The sequence below is a fragment of the Triticum aestivum genome, chromosome 6B (genome assembly GCF_018294505.1).
Source record: "Triticum aestivum cultivar Chinese Spring chromosome 6B, IWGSC CS RefSeq v2.1, whole genome shotgun sequence".
Lineage (NCBI taxonomy): Eukaryota > Viridiplantae > Streptophyta > Magnoliopsida > Poales > Poaceae > Triticum > Triticum aestivum.
Window position 1 is genome coordinate 441,671,945 of NC_057810.1, and position 20,790 is coordinate 441,692,734.

Consider the following 20,790-nt stretch of genomic DNA (forward strand, 5'->3'; position numbering starts at 1 on the left):
CGGTCGAAACAGGAGTCCTGTTCATTGGGAGGGTTGTGGCGTACCGCTAAATGGGACTCCACGAGATACTGTTCATCTCTGCCCTCGACCCCCTCCAGCCTCCACGGGCTACTGTTCATCCACCATCGACCTCCTCCAGCCTCCACCTGTGATTGTTCATCCACGGGCTCCTGTTCATCCAGCCTCCATCGCGCGCTACTCCACCGGCTACTATTCAACCAGCCCTCTCCACAGGCTCCTGTTCAACCATCCCTCCACGAGCTACTGTTCATCCAGCCCTCCACCATCTACTGTTCATCCAGCCCTCCACGGGGTGGTCCTGTTCATCCTGCCCTCCACGGGGTCCTGTTCATCTAGCCCCAACCGGCTCGATCGATTGGGGTCCTGTTCATCCAGAGGCAACACCAAGAGGTCATGTTCATCCACCCCCACCGTGAACTGTTCATCCAAACCCCCTAGCAACGCTCACTGTTCATCCAGAGGTAGCATCGATCGGCTTTAGTTAGTAGCAGTAGCGAAGGAATCGCTCGATCAGGTTCAGTTAACAGCCATCGATCGATCTGTCACGCCCAATATGCGACCCTATCCAAAAGGAACTCGAAGGTCCCACCAAGGATAGACCCGCATATTGAAACGCTTTTGCAAGGTGGATATCATTACATCAACATTACATAATAGAAGGGGATACATACATAAGGCATACAATGCCACTCGAATACAACATCACAATACATCAGAGCATCATCCGACTACGGATGAATCACAAACAGAAACTCAAACGACATCCACCCTGCTAGCCCAGGCTGCCGACCTGGAACCTATCCCTTGATCGAAGAAGCAGAAGAAGAACTCAACGCAAGCAAGCATCGCTCTCGCGTCATGATCATCGCATAACCTGTACCTGCAACTGTTGTTGTAGTAATCTGTGAGCCACGAGGACTCAGCAATCCCATTACCATGGGTATCAAGACTAGCAAAGCTTAAAGGGAAAGGAAGGGGTAAAGTGGTGAGGCTGCAGCAGCGACTAAGCATATATGGTGGCTAACATACGCAAATAAGAGCGAGAAGAGAGCAAGCGGAACGGTCGTCAACTAGTAATGATCAAGAAGTGATCCTGAACCCCTACTTACGTCAAACATAACCCAGAAACCGTGTTCACTTCCCGGACTCCGCCGAGAAGAGACCATCACGGCTACACACGCGGTTGATGCGTTTTAATTCGGATCTGGTGTCAAGTTATCTACAACCGGACATTAACAAATTCCCATCTGCCTATAACCGCAGGCACGGCTTTCGAAAGATTATACCCTGCAGGGGTGTCCCAACTTAGCCCATGACAAGCTCTCGCGATCAACGAAGGAATAGACCTTCTCCCAGGAAGACCTGATCAGACTCGGAATCCAGGTTTACAAGACATTTCGACAATGGTGAAACAAGACCAGCAAGACCGCCCGATGCGCCGACAATCCCGATAGGAGCTGCACATATCTCGTTCTCAGGGCAACACCGGATGATACAGGCTACGAGTAAAACCAGCCCTCAAGTTTCCCCGAGGTGGCCCCGCAGGCAGCTCGGTTCGGACCAACACTTAGACAAGCACTGGCCCGGGGGGGGGGGCTAAAATAATGATGACCCTCGGGTTGGCCGACCCAAGGGAAAGGATAGGTGGTGGTGAGGCAAATGGTAAAACCAAGGGTGGGCCTTGCTGGAGGAGTTTTATTCAAAGCGAACTGTCAAGGGGGTCCCATAAATCACCCGACCGCGTAAGGAACGCAAAAAAATCCGAGAACATAACACCGGTATGACGGAAACTAGGGCGGCAAGAGTGGAACAAAACACTAGGCAAAAGGCCGAGTCTTCCACCCTTTACCAAGTATATAGATGCATTAATAATATAAGAGATATTGTGATATCCCCACCAAAATCCTGTCCACCATGGAGCAATCTTCAACTTCACCTGCAACTAGTAATGCTATAAGAGGGCTGAGCAAAGCGGTAACATAGCCAAACAACGGTTTGCATAGGAAAGGTGTCAAAGGTTAGAGGTTCATGGCAATTTGGGAGGCTTGATGAGCAAAAGATAGGTAACGCAGCAAAGCGATAGAACGAAGCAACTAGCATAGCAATGATAGTAGTGAGATCCAGGGTAGCGGTCATCTTGCCTGAAATCCCGCAAGGAAGAAGAACGAGTCCATGAAGAAGACGAACGGATGAAGTCGAACCAAGCGAAGACGAACGAATCCTCACGATCGCAACGAAACAGGAACTAACAAGAAGAAGCACACAACATAGGTAAACACACCACACATGAACAAGACATGATGCACAAACAAGCATGATGCATGACAAAGCTACATGAAGCTACTCATGGCAAGAGATGATGCAAACAAGAGCAACACATCAAGGCAAGTTTAAATGAGGCCGGGAACAACATATAACAATTCCGGTAAGTCCTCATATGCATATTTTGAAATTGGTCCAGATCTGAACAAACCTTATATTCAAGTGGTTAAACATCAAGTTAAGATGCAACAAGATGATCTACACGAGATTCTAGTCAAGTTACATATAAAGTTCATTTAGTTCGGAGCTACGGCCTAGAAGATATGAGCAAAACAAGTTAAACATCGCATTGATGCAAAATGCATCCAAACATCAAGCAAACACCTCAAAACAAGGATGCAACATGATAATATGAAGCTACATGCAATTCTAAGCAAGTTTCATATAGAGCACACTCAAAACAGAGCAATGGTTCAACACACACACATGAAACAAGTTATAAGGACAAGCTGTCCAAAACAGCAACAAGGCATATTGCAAGCATCAAAACAATATGCTACAGCACCCAAACATAATAACAAAAGGCATGGGCATGATGTACAGGTAAAGCACAACAAAACATGAACACTGAGCTATCTCCAGAAATCACTAGAACATGCTCAAACACACATGGTAAAATTGCAAGTTATAACAATTCCAGACTTTGCAGAAAATAACATCACGATGCAATGTTTAGAGCTATCAAACAACATGTTACAGGAACTTATAATGGCAAACAAAGGCATGCCATGAATCTACTAATTGCATAGATCAAAAGTCCCTTACTGACCATAAGCCAAAAAGGATCAGAAAATACAATGGCACTCACGTAAACATAGCAAGTTATTATTACAGATTCATACATGGCAGGAACATAATTATGAAGGCATGTAGATGAGCTTGTGCAACTCACTACAGAGCAATACATGGCATGGCAAGGCACCCAACAGTAAGAACACCTATTTGTGCAGCTAAGCATGGCAAGAGCAAGGTCATAGGTTGCATGGATCACTAGGAAAGCACATGTTAACACGCTAACAGCAACATTTTCAAGCAACTTTGGAGCAAGATATGAACAATCTACAACAAGCTATAAAAGCAACCAGGGGCATGGATGGATATAGGATGACATGTAGATCAAAACATGTTTATAGAACATCTCCAGATTATGCATAGAATGATTAGTAGCAACATGTTTATATAGCATCACGAAATAACAGATTCAGCCTAGCAAAACAGCAACATCATGAACACTACTTAACAAGCTCGATACACTCACCACAAGTCATTGCATGACAAGATAAGCATATAATCATTAAGAAGACATGTTTTTTATACAAACCAAGTCAAGAACAAGTCCATAGCATGCAAGGATCAACTATAGCAACCTCGGCCAAATTGAATAACATGTAAACAATTTGCCAGGAAACATTTTGAAGCAAAAGTAGAGCATGAAAATGACATGCTAGACTATGCTATAATTGCAACAAAGGGCATGAATGGATAGGCAATAACCTATTGTTCAAAACACCCTTACTGAAATATCTCAAAATATGCATGGATCTCTCTGTAGCATCAGGTTTACATGGCATCAAAATAACAGCAGAACAGGGACTAAAATCAGCAACATCATGATGCCTAGTTTGCATGCTTGTGCTAGTCACCACATTGATCACAAAAATACATAGCAAGCACCACTGTAAAGAAGACATGGCATAGTTCAAAACACATGAATACATCAACCTCATAGGATGCACACATCAATCATGGCAAAAATGACAAAAGAGCTCGTTTTGTTAACAGACAACAGAAAACATTATGAAGCACTCTTACAACGATGATTCGGACACCTAGATGACCTCAAATGAATATGATGCAATGGAACGAAATGATGTACTCGTCGAGGCAAACAATGTGACATATTACACGCACAAAATGGAGCTACGGTTGCAGAGATACGGCATGATGAACATGGCATAAAAATTTCAAAATCCTGGGACTTAGCAGAAAAATGGACCTCGGGGGAAAAGTCAACCGCGGCGGATCTCGCCGGAGTTGGAGCCGAGGGAGTCTCCGGCGAGGGCGGGGAAGCACCGAGGAGGTGGCCCCGGATCGGATCCGGCCGGATCCGGCCGGCGGCGGGCGCGGGCGATGGCTCGAGGCGGGGCGCCGGCGGAGGCGCAGTCCGGCGCGGCGGCGCCGGCCAAGGCGGCGGCGAACTCGGGGCACGGGCGGCCCGGCCGCGGAGGGGCGCCGGCGCGGGACGTCGGAGGCAGGGAGGCGCGCCGGGGCGGCGGCAGGGCGATGCGCCGCGGCGGGCGACAGGGAGCCGGGGCTCGGGGCGGAGCCCGGCGGCGGCGAGTCCGGCGGGGCGGAGCCCGACGGCGGCGGGGCGAGGCGGGCGCCTCAGGCCCGGCGGCGGCTGCGGCTGGGCCCGCGGGGGCCGGGGCCGGGCCGAGCGGGCCGGCGCGGATGGAGGAGAGAGGAGGGCGGCGGCGCTGACGTGGCGGAGCGGGGTTGGCTGGGCGCGGCGGCGGTGGACATGTCTGGCCGTCGCGGACGCGTCCGGTGGCGACGGAGGGCGATTTTAGGGTTTCGTCTGCGAAATCATCCGGGAATTTTCGGCGGGAGGGCTTATTTATAGGTAGAGGGAGCTAGGAGTGTCCAAAAGAGGAGCGGTTTTCGGTCATGCGATCGTGATCGAACGACCGAGAGCATGGAGGGGAGTAAGATGGGTTTTGGGACACTTTGGAAGGGGTGTTGGGCTGCAAAGAGAAGGAGGCTTTACGGTTACCCGGTTAACCGTTGGAGTATCAAACGAACTCCAACTGGCACGAAACTTGACAGGCGGCCTATCAGTGCTATACTAAGGCCTCTTGGCAAACCTCGGGCCATTCCGAGAAAGTTTAACACCCACTCATAACAGGAGACGAAAAGGGGAACGCCGGAGGACATAGGAGCGCCGGATTGCAAAATGGACAACGGGGAAAAGGCTCGGATGCATGAGACGAACACGTATGCAAAATAAAATGCACATGATGACATGATAAAATGCAACACGCAAGCAAATGACATGGCAACGACTGCGAATAACTGGCAGACACCTGGCGCCTCGAATCCGGGGCGTTACAACACTCCTCCACTAACAAGAGATCTCGTCCCGAGATCTTAGGACCGAGACGGAAGGGAAAAAGGGATGAGGTAAAAAAAGAACTCAAGAGAAGAAGCAAAGAATCGAGAGCACTCGAGAAGAAGAGAGGAACGACGAGAATGGCGAGAATCAAATGCTCATGGAATCAGATAGACTATGAAAGCACTCGTTCTAACCGGAGTGGTTAGAATGAGAAAAGAAACGTATAAGACTGAAAGGATTTAGGCAGCACTCCGGCTGAAGATGGAAGGAAAAGAACACGAACTTCACAAGATGGAATGTCACTTCACGAGATAAACAACGCAATGCCTCCGGAAGAATTGAAAGAATTGAAAAGAACTTAGAAGGAAGGATTGAACTGAGTTGTTGAGAAAATCAACAACGAAAGAATAGACTTGTTGTGGTCTTATAGGTAACATCTCAAGAATAAGGTGATAACCGGCCACAAACGGAAATGATTGAATAGCTGAGAAGAACGAAGAAATGCAAAACTCCAATTCAAAAGAATACAGAGAATTAATTGCACTTCGAGACGCAAGAAGAAAAGACACTTGAACTCCACCAACAAAATCTTGATGAACACTTGAAGGATGAATTAAATCATGAAGAACCACCATGAAGAACTCCGGTAACAAAAGGATGACGAGATAAAATGAAGGATGAAAGAATAAGATGAGCGTTGCGATGATTTAGATGGAGGTTCCGACGAAATTGCCGAGGAAATTGAACTCCAGAAAAGAAAAGATGAAAACACTTGGAACTAGAATTTATTCAACAGGAATAAACTCCGAAGGAAGGGATTACTCACTCTGATGAAATAAGAATAAGATTTATTGTATGCTTATCCTCATCAAATTTAATTGATGACAACCGGATTTGGCATACAACTTATTCTTCTTGAAAAAAAGGATTGAGAAGGGATAGCACAAAACTTGAGAAAGTCTTCATGAACCACCGGTAGGAATGAAAGAATGAATGGATTAAAATGATAATCAAGGAAAAGAATCTGAAAGAACCACCGTAAGAATTCGAAAATGACTGATGAAAGAGACTGAATCACCGGGAAGAATTAGACGATCAAATAAGCTGGAGGGGATTTAGATGCAAAAGAACAAAGAGATCATGAGCTGATTAAAGAACACTTGAACGAAGCACCGGAATAATTAGAGGATGATAGCTGGAATGATGAGGGCGAAGAATTCTTCTGGAACGATGGCCTCCGGTGAAAAGAAACGGAAAGACAACTTCTGACAAACTCCGGATGGATAATAAGAGAATATCTGACAAATGGAATAAATCAAGAGGATGATATGAAAAACTCTTCTTCGATCTTCAAATGTCTACGAGAAACACCACCAAAATTACTGAGATACTCCAGAAGAACGAAAAGCGAGAGAGGTTGAGCCAACAATGAAAAGAATTTGAATGCGATCTTGGAAAGGCATCTTACTGATGAAATTCATTCTTACGTAAGACTTTGAAAGAATTCGAGAATAACTCCGGGGGAATTAGAAGAGTCAGGTAAGATCCTGGGAAAAGATATGTGGGTTAGGGCCCACTGATGAGATAACACCGTTGAAAAGGACGTCGAACAGATAGATGGTGCACCGGAACACTTGAAATATTTGAATGAGGTGACAACCTCGAATTAATTCGAACACAGACGAATCTCCTGAGATGTCTTGAACACTCCGGAATGATTGAATGGCGAGATGCAAACGAGCAAGGAAAACACTTCGAGGAAAAGAATATGATCAACCCAAAAAACTTGAATTGAATCCACTAGAAAAGAGATGAAGAATGTCAGACAAAAGAGAATTCACCGGTTGAAACAATTGTCGAAAGACTGAAGAGGCTCCACACGAATGAAATAGATGGTCGAGAGAGAGTCAAACTCCGGGAAGAAAAGGGTGGGAGGGCGGGAAAACAAAGGAAACTTGGAAGGGGAAAACGGCGAATATCTTGAAGAGAAAACACCGGTTGAAATTATTGAGGAAAGAAGGCAAAGACTTCGCACGAGTAGGACGGATACTCGATTACGGACTCCGGTTCCGAGAAGAAAAGGGGTGGGCGGGTGGGAAAAGAAAACAACTGAGGATTGAACTCAAAGATGAAGAGGCTCGAGTCAACTTGACGAGAAATGCACCGGATGAAAAGAGGAGGGACAACTCACGAAACTAACCGCGTGAACCTAAAGAAAAATTTGAAGGGGAAGAGAAGTAATTCAAAACACCTACGTCAAGATTCCTTACCAGAGCGACGAAGGGGATGAGGAGTAAAAAGAATTCCTACTCTCCGATATAACTAGACTCTGAAAATAGTTTATTCTAGACTCAACAACGGCCAAACTACACGATCAATCAAGGGGGCTCCTAGGGTCGGTCGAGGCTCTGATACCAACTTGTCACGCCCAGTATGCAACCCTATCCAAAAGGAACTCGAAGGTCCCACCAAGGATAGACCCGCATATTGAAATGGTTTTGCAAGGTGGATATCATTACATCAACATTACATAATAGAAGGGGATACATACATAAGGCATACAATGCCACTCGAATACAACATCACAATACATCAGAGCATCATCCGACTACGGATGAATCACAAACAAAAACTCAAACGACATCCACCCTGCTAGCCCAGGCTGCCGACCTGGAACCTATCCCCTGATCGAAGAAGCAGAAGAAGAACTCAACGCAGGCAAGCATCGCTCTCGCATCATGATCATCGCATAACCTGTACCTGCAACTGTTGTTGTAGTAATCTGTGAGCCACGAGGACTCAGCAATCCCATTACCATGGGTATCAAGACTAGCAAAGCGTAAAGGGAAAGGAAGGGGTAAAGTGGTGAGGCTGCAGCAGCGACTAAGCATATATGGTGGCTAACATACGCAAATAAGAGCGAGAAGAGAGCAAGCGGAACGGTCGTCAACTAGTAATGATCAAGAAGTGATCCTAAACCCCTACTTACGTCAAACATAACCTAGAAACCGTGTTCACTTCCCGGACTCCGCCGAGAAGAGACCATCACGGCTACACATGCGGTTGATGCGTTTTAATTCGGATCTGGTGTCAAGTTATCTACAACCGGACATTAACAAATTCCCATCTGCCTATAACCGCAGGCACGGCTTTCAAAAGATTATACCCTGCAGGGGTGTCCCAACTTAGCCCATGACAAGCTCTCGCAGTCAACGAAGGAATAGACCTTCTCCCAGGAAGACCCGATCAAACTCAGAATCCCGGTTTACAAGACATTTCGACAATGGTAAAACAAGACCAGCAAGACCGCCCGATGCGCCGACAATCCCGATAGGAGCTGCACATATCTCGTTCTCAGGGCAACACCGGATGAGAGAGGCTACGAGTAAAACCAGCCCTCAAGTTTCCCCGAGGTGGCCCCGCAGGCGGCTCGGTTCGGACCAACACTTAGACAAGCACTGGCCCGGGGGGGGGGGGGGCTAAAATAATGATGACCCTCGGGTTGGCCGACCCAAGGGAAAGGATAGGTGGTGGTGAGGCAAATGGTAAAACCAAGGTTGGGCCTTGCTGGAGGAGTTTTATTCAAAGCGAACTGTCAAGGGGGTCCCATAAATCACCCGACCGAGTAAGGAACGCAAAAAAATCCGGGAACATAACACCGGTATGACGGAAACTAGGGCGGCAAGAGTGGAACAAAACACTAGGCAAAAGGCCGAGTCTTCCACCCTTTACCAAGTATATAGATGCATTAATAATATAAGAGATATTGTGATATCCCAACCAAAATCATGTCCACCATGGAGCAATCTTCAACTTCACCTGCAACTAGTAACGCTATAAGAGGGCTGAGCAAAGCGGTAACATAGCCAAACAATGGTTTGCATAGGAAAGGTGTCAAAGGTTAGAGGTTCATGGCAATTTGGGAGGCTTGATGAGCAAAAGATAGGTAACGCAGCAAAGCGATAGAACGAAGCAACTAGCATAGCAATGATAGTAGTGAGATCCAGGGTAGCGGTCATCTTGCCTGAAATCCCGCAAGGAAGAAGAACGAGTCCATGAAGAAGACGAACGGATGAAGCCGAACCAAGCGAAGACGAATGAATCCTCACGATCGCAACGAAACAGGAACTAACAAGAAGAAGCACACAACATAGGTAAACACACCACACATGAACAAGACATGATGCACAAGCAAGCATGATGCATGACAAATCTACATGAATCTACTCATGGCAAGAGATGATGCAAACAAGAGCAACACATCAAGGCAAGTTTAAATGAGGCCGGGAACAACATATAACAATTCCGGTAAGTCCTCATATGCATATTTCGAAATTGGTCCAAATCTGAACAAACCTTATGTTCAAGTGGTTAAACATCAAGTTAAGATGCAACAAGATGATCTACACGAGATTCTAGTCAAGTTATATATAAAGTTCATTTAGTTCGGAGCTACGGCCTAGAAGATATGAGCAAAACAAGTTAAACATGGCATTGATGCAAAATGCATCCAAACATTAAGCAAACACCTCAAAACAAGGATGCAGCATGATAATATGAATCTACATGCAATTTTAAGCAAGTTTCATATAGAGCACACTCAAAACGGAGCAACGGTTCGACACACACTCATGAAACAAGTTATAAGGACAAGCTGTCCAAAACAGCAACTAGGCATATTGCAAGCATCAAAACAATATGCTACAGCACCCAAACATAATAACAAAAGGCATGGGCATGATGTACAGGTAAAGCACAACAAAACATGAACACTGAGCTATCTCCAGAAATCACTAGAACATGCTCAAACACACATGGTAAGATTGCAAGTTATAACAATTCCAGACTTTGCAGAAAATAACATCACGATGCAATGTTTAGAGCTATCAAACAACATGTTACAGGAACTTATAATGCCAAACAAAGGCATGACATGAATCTACTAATTGCATAGATCAAAAGTCCCTTACTGACTATAAGCCAAAAAGGATCAGAAAATACAATGGCACCCACGTAAAAATAGCAAGTTATTATTACAGATTCATACATGGCAGGAACATAATTATGAAGGCATGTAGATGAGCTTGTGCGACTCACTAAGCAATACATGGCATGGCAAGGCACCCAACAGTAAGAAGACCTATTTGTGCAGCTAAGCATGGCAAGAGCAAGGTCATAGGTTGCATGGATCACTAGGAAAACACATGGGAACAAGTGAACTTAATGTTAACAGGCTGACACCAACATTTTCAAGCAACTTTGGAGCAAGATATGAACAATCTATAGTAAGCTATAAATGCAACCAGGGGCATGGATGGATATAGGATGACATGTAGATCAAAACATGTTTATAGAACATGTCCAGATTATGCATAGAATGATTAGTAGCAACATGTTTATATAGCATCACGAAATAACAGATTCAGCCTAGCAAAACAGCAACATCATGAACACTACTTAACAAGCTCGATACACTCACCACAAGTCATTGCATGACAAGATAAGCATAGCATCATTAAGAAGACATGTTTGTGAAACAAACCAAGTCAAGAACAAGTCCATAGCATGCAAGGATCAACTATAGCAACCTCGGCCAAATTGAATAACATGTAAACAATTTGCCAGGAAACATTTTGAAGCAAAAGTAGAGCACGGAAATGACATGCTAGACTACTCTATAATTGCAACAAAGGGCATGAATGGATAGACAATAACCTATTGTTCAAAACACCCTTATTGAAATATCACAAAATATGCATGGATCTCTCAGTAGCATCAGGTTTATATGGCATCAAAATAACAGTAGAACAGGGACTAAAATCAGCAACATCACGATGCCTAGTTTGCATGCTTGTGCTATTCATCACATTTATCACAAAAATACATAGCAAGCACCACTGTAAAGAAGACATGTCATATTTCAAAACACATGAAGACATCAACCTCATAGGATGCACACATCAATCATGGCAAAAATGACAAAAGAGCTTGTTCTGTTAATAGACAGCAGAAAACATTATGAAGCACTCTTACGATGATGATTCGGGCATCTAGGTGACCTCAAATGAATATGATGCAATGGAATGAAATGATGTACTCGTCGATACGAACAATTTGACATATTACACGCACGAAACGAAGCTACGGTTGCAGAGATACGTCATGATGAACATGGCATAAAAATTACAAAATCCTGGGACTTAGCAGAAAAATGGACCTCGGGGGAAAAGTCAACCGCGGCGGATCTCGCCGGAGTTGGAGTCGAGGGAGTCTCCGGCGAGGGCTGTGAAGCACCGAGGAGGTGGCCCCGGACCGGATCCGGCCGGATCCGGCCGGCGGCGGGCGCGGGCGATGGCTGGAGGCGGGGCGCCGGCGGAGGCGCGGTCCGGCGCGGCGGCGCCGCCAAGGCGGCGGCGAACTCGGGGCACGGGCGGCCCGGCCGCGGAGGAGCGCCGGCGCGGGACGTCGGAGGCGGGGAGGCGCCCCGGGCGGCGGCAGGGCGAGGCGCCGCGGCGGGCGAGGGGGAGCCGGGGCTCGGGGCGGAGCCGGCCCGGGTGGCGGCGAGTCCGGCGGGGCGGAGCCCGACGGCGGCGGGGCGAGGCGGGCGCGTCGGGCCCGGCGGCGGCGGCGGCTGGGCCCGCGGGGCCGGGGCCGGGCCGAGTGGGCCGGCGCGGCTGGAGGAGAGAGGAGGGCGGCGCCGCTGACGTGGCGGAGCGGGGTTGGCTGGGCGCGGCGGCGGCGGACATGTCTGGCCGTCGCGGACGCGTCCTGTGGCGGCGGAGGGCAATTTTAGGGTTTCGTCTGCGAAATCATCCGGGAATTTTCGGGGGGAGGGCTTATTTATAGGTAGAGGGAGCTAGGAGTGTCCAAAAGAGGAGCGGTTTTTGGCCACGCGATCATGATCGAACGACCGAGAGCATGGAGGGGAGTAAGAAGGGTTTTGGGCCACTTTGGAAGGGGTGTTGGGCTGCAAAGAGAAGGAGGCTTTACGGTTACCCGGTTAACCGTTGGAGTATCAAACGAACTCCAAATGGCACGAAACTTGACAGGCGGTCTACCGGTGCTATACCAAGGCCGCTTGGCAAACCTCGGGCCATTCCGAGAAAGTTTAACACCCACTCACAAGAGGGGACGAAAAGGGGAACGCCGGAGGACATAGGAGCGCCGGATTGCAAAACGGACAATAGGGAAAAGGCTCGGATGCATGAGACAAACACGTATGCAAAATGAAATGCACATGATGACATGATAAAATGCAACACGCAAGCAAACGACATGCCAACGACTACGAATAACTGGCAGACACCTGGCGCATCGAATCCGGGGCGTTACACGATCGCTCGGGTTCAGTAACTCGTAGCCTGCAGTGCAATCACTCGGGTTCAGTTAGAGCCCAACGCCTCGCACCCTGCACGTGCATGTATGACAGAAAGGCGCACCGCTCGGCCCCGACCACCCACCATAACCGGGAACGCCCCGATATTTTCCTCGCCCTCGCTTCTACCACGGTTTTTTCCGTCATGGACGGCCCAAAGAATGTCATGCAGCTACGTCTACGGCCCGCCCAGGACGAAAAGTCCATTTTCTGTCATGATTTTTTGTCATAGAAGTAGGACCCCACCACATCTATGATGATACCGGGTTTTGTCACAATTATCATCATAGAAGTGTCATAAGTATGACAGAATTTTTTTCGTTCGGCCCAAAATGTCACGGATGTGTCTTTTTTTGTAGTGCGTGGCATGCGTAGGTGTTGCCGCTTCTCCGTAGTCGCTATTTTGAGGGTTGTGTTGATGGCACACTACCGTGCCCTCCACCATATCATCCGGCGCGTCATGCTTGGGTGGCTCAGGATCAAGCCATCCTCTCTGCTATCCAATCCTCTCTCGTGGAGGGAGTCTCGTCACTGGTCATCTTTGGCGCTACGTCCCGGGACGCGTGGACGACCCTTCATACACGTTTTGCTTCACAGTCCCAGGCACGTGCTCATGCTATTCGCACTGCGCTAGGGGAGGTGAAGCTTAATGACCTCACCGTCACCGACTACTTCAACAAGGTGACATGTATGGTTGACACACTTGCCTCCATTGTCAAGGCTCTTGGTCCGAAGGAGTTCACCTCTTACATGCTCAATGGAATGGGTGACGACTATGACAACTTGGCAGAGAAAATCAATGGTCGTGGCACTCCCATCCAACCGCGTGAGTTGTATGCATGCCTTCTTGGCACGGAACAGCGCATTCAGGCTCGCCGCTCTACATCGAGTTTCGCTTCCGCCAACGGTGCAACATGTGGGAAGGGCAAGCACTACAAAGCACCAACTGGTGGAAAACCTCCATCGACCGCGCCTAATTTGTGGAACACCACTACCTCCACGGGAGGTCGAGTCCGTGCCTGCTGCCTTTCCTGTGGTGCTCAGGTCCCCTGCCAGCTGTGTGGGCTTTCACCTTGCCTCTCATTGTCAACGTCGCTTCAAGCAGGATTTCTTGGGGATCGGGAACAATGGTAAGGGTAATGAGAAGCAGGCTGCCTTGACGAGTCATGAGCAGGGACATACTCCTTCCTATTCAGTTGATGCATCTTGGTACATGGATACGGGAGCTACCAATCACCTGACGAGTGAGATGGGCAAGCTATCTACACAGGAGCCGTACCATGGACACGATCAGGTTCGCACTGCTAATCAGGAACGTATGCACATCCTACATATTGGCCACGCATCACTTCTTACCCGTCGATCCAAACAATTACGTCTCCTTAATGTCCTTCGTGTTCCCTCTGTTTCACGTAGTTTCCTTTCAGTTCCTAAACTTACTCGTGATAATAATGTTCTTGCTGAATTTCATCCTTCTCATCTTTTTGTTAAGGACTGGGACACGAGGGACGTACTCCTTAGAGGTCGATTGTGCAGTAATGGTCTCTATGCACTTGATGTGCCACCATCTCCTAGTGCTTTCGGCGGTGTTCGTGTGTCTCCATCACATTGGCATGCACGCCTTGGTCATCCTGCCACTCCCATCGTTGGCCATTTACTTCATTGTCATGAGCTTCCAGTCATGTCCAATAAACATGTTGATACAGTTTGTGACGCCTGCCAACAAGGCAAGAGTCATCAGCTTCCTTTTCTGAGTCGAGTCGTGTAGTCAATAAACCACTTGAACTTGTGTTTTTGGATGTATGGGGCCATGCCCAAACCTCTGTTAGTGGTCATAATTACTATGTCAGTTTCATTGATGCTTACAGTCGGTTCACTTGGCCTTTTCTTCTTAAACACAAGTCTGAAATATTTAATGTTTTCTTGCAATTCCAAGCGCATGTTGAGCGTCCGCTTAGTCATAAAGTCATTCATGCGCAATCCAATTGGGGGGGTGAGTATCACAACCTCAATGCATTCTTTAATAAGCTTGCAATTACACATCCTGTGTCTTGTCCTCATACACATCAGCAAAACGGTGTAGCTGAGTGTAAGCATCATCATATAGTTGAGACTGGTCTTGCTTTGCTTGCCCTTGCCTCCGTTCCTTTTCTGTTTTGGAGTGATGCATTTTCCACTGCATGCTTTCTCATTAACAGACTCCCTACACGACTCCGTTAGATGAAAACACCACTTGAGCTCTTGCTGAATGAAGTTCCGGATTATATGTTTCTCAAGGTCTTTGGGTGTGCGTGTTGGCCACATCTTCGTCCATATAACCAACGCAACTTGGAGTTTCGGTCTAAATAGTGTGTGTTTATTGGTTATAGTTCTCTTCATAAAGGGTACAAGTGTCTTCATGTTCCCTCTAACCACGTCTATATCTCACGTGATGTGGTGTTTGATGAGAATGTTTTTCCTTTTTATGCACTTCCAGTCACCTCCACCACTCGCACTACACCTGAGAAATCTGGTTTACCCTTGCCTGGTCAATTTGTTGATGCATCTGGGGAACGGTCTACTTCTTGATCGCCATCTTCATCGACCCCATCTTGGCCGCCACCTCCGCTGCCTCCCGCTATTCTGCGGCTCTTCAAATTCCTCATTGGCGCAGTGCCATGGAGCAGGAGTTTCAGGCACTACAGAGGAACGATACTTGGCGCTTGGTTCCTTCTGTGTCTGGTGTCAACATCGTGGACTCCAAGTGGGTATTTAAGGTAAAGATGCATGCTGATGGTTCTATTGAGCGATACAAGGCACGGTTGGTGGCTAAAGGGTTTAAACAATGGTATGTTCTTGATTATGAGGATACCTTCAGTCCGGTTGTCAAACGTACCACCATTCGTCTGCTTCTGTCCTTGGCTGTTGCCAAAGGGTGGTCTCTACATCAGCTTGATGTTCAGAATGCTTTTCTCCATGGGGTCTCGGAGGAAGAGGTTTACATGCGGCAACCTCCAGGTTTTGTTGATCTTGCTCATCCACATCATTTGTGTCATCTTGGTAAGGCGCTTTCTGGACTTAAGCAGCTTCCTCATGCATGGCATGCTCGACTTGGCTCGATTCTTCAATGTCTTGGATTTGCTCCATCCACTGCTGACACGCCTTGATACGTCTCCAATGTATCTATAATTTTTATTGTTCCATGCTATTATATTACCCGTTTTGGATGTTTGTGGGCTTTACTCTACACTTTTATATCATTTTTGGGACTAACCTACTAACCAAAGGCCCAGCCCGAATTGCTGTTTTTTTGCCTATTTCAGTGTTTTGAAGGAAAGGAATATCAAATGGAGTCCAAATGGAATGAAACCTTTGGGAGCGATCTTTTTGGAACAAACGCAATCCAGGGGACTTGGAGTGGACGTCAAGCAACAAACGATGCGGCCACGAGGGTGCCCGGCGCGCCCCCTAGGGGTGGGCGCACCCCCCACCCTCGTGGGCCCCTCGAGCGTCAACCGACCTACTTATTCCTCCTACATATATCCACATACCCCAAAAACATGTAGGAGCACCACGAAAAACTATTTCCACCACCACAACCTTCTGTATCCGCGAGATCCCATCTTGGCGCCTTCGCCGGCGCTCCGCTGGAGGGGGAATCGACCATGGAGGGCCTCTACATCATCTCCCAGGCCTCTCCGATGAGTTGTGAGTAGTTTACCACAAACCTTCGGGGTCCATAGTTATTAGCTAGATGGCTTCTTCTCTCTCTTTGAATCTCAATACAAAGCTCTCCTTGATCTTCTTGGAGATCTATTTGATGTAACTCTTTTTGTGGTGTGTTTGTCGAGATCCGATGAATTGTGGGTTTATGATCAAGTTTATCTATGAGAAATATTTGAATCTCCTCTGAATTCTTTTATGTGTGATTAAGTTATCTTTGCAAGGCTCTTCGAATTATCTGTTTGGTTTGGCCTACTAGATTGATCTTTCTTGCAATGGGGGAAGTGCTTAGCTTTGGGTTCAATCTCGCGGTGTCCTTTCCGAGTGACAGCAGGGCAGCAAGGCACGTATTGTATTGTTGCCATCGAGGATAAAAAGATGGGGATTATATCATATTGCATGAGTTTATCCCTCTACATCATGTCATCTTTCTTAATGCGTTACTCTGTTCTTCATGAACTTAATACTCTAGATGCAGGCAGGAGTCGGTCATGTGTGGAGTAATAGTAGTAGATGCAGAATCGTTTCAATCTACTTGTCATGGACGTGATGCCTATATACATGATCATGCCTAGATAATCTCATAACTCTGTGATTTTCTATCAATTGTTCAACAGTAATTTGTTCACCCAACGTAATACTTATGCTATCTTGAGAGAAGCCACTAGTGAAACCTATGGCCCCCGGGTCTATCTTTTATCATATAAGTTTTCCATCTACTTTTATTTGCATCTTTTATTTTCCAATCTATATCATAAAAATACCAAAAATATTTATCTTATCTTATTATCTCTATCAGATCTCACTTGTCACAAGTTACCGTGAAGGGATTGACAACCCCTTTATCGTGTTGGTTGCGAGGTTCTTGTTTGTTTGTGTAGGTGCGTGGGACTTTTGAGGAGCCTCCTACTAGATTGATACCTTGGTTCTCAAAAGTTGAGGGAAATACTTACGCTACTTTGCTGCATCACCCTTTCCTCTTCAAGGGAAAAACCAACGCAAGCTCAAGACGTAGCAAGAAGGATTTCTGGCGCCATTGCCGGGGAGGTCTTCGCTCAAGTCAATACATACCAAGTACCCATCACAAACTCATCTCCCTCGCATTACATTATTTGCCAATTTGCCTCTCGTTTTCCTCTCCCCCAATTCACCCTTGCCATTTTATTCGCCCTCTCTTTCCCAATCTCCTCTCTCTTTCTTTGCCTTTTTGTGTGCTTGTGTGTTGGATTGTTTGTCACAATGGCGCAAGATAATACCAAATTGTGTGGCTTTTCCAATACCAATAATAATAATTTCCTTAGCACTCTGATTGCTCCTCTTAATGATGTTGAATCTTGCGAAATCAATGCTGCTTTGTTGAATCTTGTTATGAAAGATCAATTCTCTGGCCTTCCTAGTGAAGATGCCGCTACTCATCTAAACAACTTTGTTGATTTGTGTGATATGCAAAAGAAGAAAGATACGGATAATGATATTGTTAAATTGAAGTTATTTCCGTTTTCACTTAGAGATCGTGCTAAAACTTGGTTTTCGTCTTTGCCTAAGAATAGTATTGATTCATGGAATAAGTGCAAAGATGCTTTTATCTCTAAGTATTTTCCTCCCGCTAAGATCATCTCTCTTAGGAACGATATTATGAATTTTAAACAACTTGATCATGAGCATTTTTCCCAATCTTGGGAAAGAATGAAATTAATGATTCGCAATTGCCCTACTCATGGTTTGAACTTATGGATGATCATACAAAAAATTTATGCCGGATTGAATTTTGCTTCTAGAAATCTTTTAGATTCGGCCGCGGGAGGCACTTTTATGGAAATCACCTTAGGAGAAGCTACTAAACTCCTTGATAACATTATGGCTAATTATTCTCAATGGCACACCGAAAGATCTACTAGTAAAAAAGTGCATGCTATAGAAGAAATTAATGTTTTGAGTGGAAAGATGGATGAACTTATGAAATTGTTTGCTACTAAGAGTGCTCCTATTGATCCTAATGATATACCTTTGTCTACTTTGATTGAGAATAATAATGAATCTATGGATGTGAATTTTGTTGGTAGGAATAATTTTGGTAACAATGCTTATAGAGGAAACTTTAATCCTAGACCGTTCCCTAGTAATTCCTCTAATAATTATGGTAATTCCTACAACAACTCTTATGGAAATTTTAATAAGATGCCCTCTGATTTTGAGAATAGTGTTAAAGAATTTATGATCTCTCAAAAGAATTTTAATGCTTTGCTTGAAGAAAAATTGCTTAAAGTTGATGATTTGGCTAGGAACGTTGATAGGCTTTCGCTTGATGTTGATTCTTTGAAACTTAGATCTATTCCACCTAAGCATGATATCAATGAGTCTATCAAATCCATGAGAATTTCCATTTATGAGTGCAAAGGAAGAACCGGTAGGTTGCGCGCTAAGAAAGATTGCTTTGTAAAAGCGTGTTCTTCTAGTTTCCATGAAAATAATGATGAAGATCTATAAGTTATTGATGTGTCCCCTATTAAATCCTTGTTTTGCAATATGAATCTTGATGGGACTAGATATGAGTCAACTTTAGTTAAAAGGCGTCCCAATAATTCGGAGTTTTTAGATCTTGATGCTAAAGTTGGTAAAAGTGGCATTGGAGAGGTCAAGACTTTAAATAGCATTGAAATCACCATTATGGATTTCAAGGAATTTAATTATGATAATTGTTCTTTAATAGATTGTATTTCCTTGTTGCAATCCGTGTTGAATTCTCCTCATGCTTATAGTCAAAATAAAGCTTTTACCAAACATATTGTTGATGCCTTGATGCAATCTTATGAGGAAAAACTTAATTTGGAAGTTTCTATACCTAGAGAACTTTATGATGAGTGGGAACCTACTATAAAGATTAAAATTAAAGATCATGAGTGATATGCTTTATGTGATTTGGGTGCTAGTGTTTCCACGATTTTGAAAACTTTATGTGATGTGCTAAGTTTCCATGAATTTGATGATTGCTCTTTAGACTTGCACCTTGCGGATTGAACCATTAATAAACCTATGGGAAGGATCAATGATGTTATTATTGTTGCAAATAGGAATTATGTGCCAGTAGATTTTATCGTTCTTTATATAGATTGCAATCTTTCATGTCCTATTATTCTTGGTAGACCTTTTCTTAGAACGATTGGTGCAATTATTGATATGAAGGAAGGGAATATTAGATTCCAATTTAATTAAGTAAAGGCATGGAACACTTCCCTAGAAAGAAATTTAAATTACCTTATGAATCTATCATGCGAGCTACTTATGAATTGAATGCCAAAGATGGCACTACTTAGATCTTTTCTCGCTTTTATGCCTAGCTAGGGGCGTTAAACAATAGCGCTAGTTGGGAGGCAACCCAATTTTATTTTTGTTTCTTGATTTTTGCTTCTGTTTAGTAATAAAATTTTCATATAGCTTCTGCTTAGATGTGTTTTTATGTTTTAATTAGTGTTTGTGCCAAGTAGAACCTATAGGATAACCTACGGTGATAGATAATTTGATTCTGCTGAAAAACAGAAACTTTGTGCACACGAAAATAATTTTAGTAATTCACAGAAACGTGATTTTGCGTTGATTCTTTTTTCTGTAGATCAATAGACAAATTTCCAAGGACTTCCTATTTTGGTAGGAGTTTTAGGGTTCCATAAGTATTCAAAAATTACAGATTGCTACAGACTTTTCCATTTTTGACAGATTCTGTTTTTCGTGTGTTGTTTGCTTATTTTGATGCATCTATGGCTAGTATCGGGGGGTATGAACCATAGAGAAGTTGGTATAAAGTAGGTTTAACACCAATATAAATAAAGAATGAGTTCATTACAGTAACTTATGTGGTGGTTTTTCTTTCTTGCACTAACGGAGCTTATGAGATTTCCTGTTGAGTTTTGTGTTGTGAAGTTTTCAAGTTTTGGGTAAAGATTTTATGGACTATGGAGTAAGGAGTGGAAAGATCCTAAGCTTGGGGATGCCCATGGTACCCCAAGATATTCAAGGATAACCAAAAGCCTAAGCTTGGGGATGCCCCGGAAGGCATCCCCTCTTTCGTCTTCGTCTATCGGTAACTTTATTTGGAGCTATATTTTTATTCGCCACATGATATGTGTTTTGCTTGGAGCGTCATGTATGATATGAGTCTTTTGGGAGAAATGCACATGATTTAGAATTTATTAGAATACTCTATGTGCTTCACTTATATCTTTTGAGCTAGATAGTTTTGCTCTATGTGCTTCACTTATAT